The following is a 2,500-nucleotide window of genomic DNA, read 5'->3' on the forward strand; positions in this document are numbered from 1 at the left end:
AGGGCTTCATTTACATATTGTTTTCTGTTGAAGGTGTTTGGGACTTTTTAGGGCTTCATTTACATATTGTTTTCTGTTTAAGGTGTTTGGGACTTTTTAGGGCTTCATTTACATATTGTTTTCTGTTTAAGGTGTTTGGGACTTTGTGGGGCTTCATTTACATATTGTTTTCTGTTTAAGGTGTTTGGGACTTTGTGGGGCTTCATTTACATATTGTTTTCTGTTTAAGGTGTTTGGGACTTTTTAGGGCTTCATTTACATATTGTTTTCTGTTTAAGGTGTTTGGGACTTTGTGGGGCTTCATTGCGTTGTTTTTGTTTTGTTTTGTTGTTGGTTTTTGTTTGTTTGTATGTTTGAGGTGTTTTGGACTGGGTTGGGTTTCTTTCTATGTTTGTTTTTTTGTCTAGGGTGTTTCGGGACTGCGTGGGATTTCAGTTCTTCCTCCCCCCCCCCTCCACACCCTCCCCCCCCTTCCTTCCTTCTTGTGTGTTGTATACGCGTCATTCACCTTTACCAAGAAAAAGAAAACAATAATTAATAATGATAATCATTCAGGTGATTTGTGTCGTACCTTTCCTGCCAATGCGTACGTTCCAATCTTGAAACACGACATAAAAGTCGATTATCATTACTCAGTAATCGAACCCTTTAAATCGAAGTTATTCCGTCCAATGGAGAGAAGATAAGATGATTTTGTTTTCAAACGTACAGTTTGCCAAAGAAAAAAAAAAGAGTTAAAACTGTGACAAATCTCACGAACACCGTTATTGTAGCAGAGCAGCCAACGATTAGACGTAAAAGAAATGCACTCAACTAAAAAAAAAAAAAAAAGCAAAAAAAAAAGCAATAAAGCCAACTAAAACGTCGTTCATGCAAGAATGTTTCATTCAAAGAAAGAAAAGCGGTTTTTATTGAATGCATTGAACAGAAATCTTCCCAACAGAGATATTCAGAATAATCTCGTCTGAAAAAAAACAACAACAAAAAAATGCAAACAAAACAAACCCAACAACATAGATAAAAGAAGGCCATAAACAAAACTAAACGAGCGCACAGAAATAAACTGGTGGACAGTTTAAACATAGAAACGGATCACCACCACACAAAAGCGTGTGGAAAGTTGTTATCAGAACTAAAGAGCGCGGAGGGTTCCCTCCACCCCAGTCACACGGAGTTACATTGATTAATCACTTCGAAAACCTGATAAGCAATGAAGTCTTTGTTGACGAAGCCAGAAAGATTTAATGCAAAGAGAACACGGCAGAATGAAATAGACCATACCAGCATGTGTTCTTGATAATAATACGGTAAGACATTGATTGGATTACTGCATGCCGTATAGACCATACCAGCATGTGTTCTTGATAATAATACGGTAAGACATTGATTGGATTACTGCATGCCGTATAGACCATACCAGCATGTGTTCTTGATAATAATACGGTAAGACATTGATTGGATTACTGCACGCCGTATGGACCATACCAGCATGTGTTCTTGATAATAATACGGTAAGACATTGATTGGATTACTGCATGCCGTATAGACCATACCAGCATGTGTTCTTGATAATAATACGGTAAGACATTGATTGGATTATTGCATGCCGTACAGAACCTCGAAACCTCTGACAATGACAGAATCTGGAGCGAAATGCTCAAAGCTAGCAGGTCTAGCATCAGCGCTCTTGTATGCAAGTTGTTCAGTACCAAGTTTCATGCTGCTATGTATCCTAGTCAGTGGAGAGACTGAATAAGTAATATCTTTTTCAAGTAATGACCCGACCATACAGTTACCGCGGTATAACAATCAACAACGCATTTGGAGAACTTGGATTGTGAAATTATCAATAGGAAAATAAAATCGTACTAGAAACAAATAAGTCACCAACACAGGTTGGTTTCAGGAGGCATGTTAGAACCACTGAACAATATATTTATTTCAATAAATCAATTTATTGCACCATATACACACAGGAATGGCGGCCTCTAGAACTTCTTTGTTGATTCTAATAAAGCATTCCACGATATTATGGTATGGTTGTCTCCCTCTGAAATGAAATAAAGTTCGAACAAATGGAAAATATTTCCGCACAATAAATGAATTGTATCAAATGCAGTAATATGTGGTAAAACAAACAATGGATGTACATATGTTATTGCAGACACCAAGGGAATAAATCAAGGAAACGTGACACCCCCCATCATGTTTGATAACTCTCATGAATGACTTAAGGATTTTTCACACGATGATCATTCCCCGTCAATTAACAAAACAGCTAAAACTCAAATCCCTTCATCGCTTTTCTGTCACATACATATGGCATTTTGCTGCTGTCGACAATAAAAATAGGACAACTAAATAAACAGGACCAGCTACATGCGTATTGTCTGCACTGGAGGTTAATAAGGACAAAACTGAAGTCGTCATTTTCACACACACACACACACACACACACACACACACACGAACTCCAAATACCACTTCTTCTTTTTTTCTC

The 2,500-nt window shown here is 37.5% G+C and overlaps 1 protein-coding gene across 1 annotated transcript in view; it reads left to right on the top strand.

The window, feature by feature from the left end:
- LOC143292332 (uncharacterized) overlaps positions 1 to 2,500 on the top strand; it is a 51,379-nt gene that overhangs the window by 39,322 nt on the left and 9,557 nt on the right. The window lies entirely within an intron of this gene.

This window comes from Babylonia areolata, chromosome 18 (genome assembly GCF_041734735.1).
Source record: "Babylonia areolata isolate BAREFJ2019XMU chromosome 18, ASM4173473v1, whole genome shotgun sequence".
Lineage (NCBI taxonomy): Eukaryota > Metazoa > Mollusca > Gastropoda > Neogastropoda > Buccinidae > Babylonia > Babylonia areolata.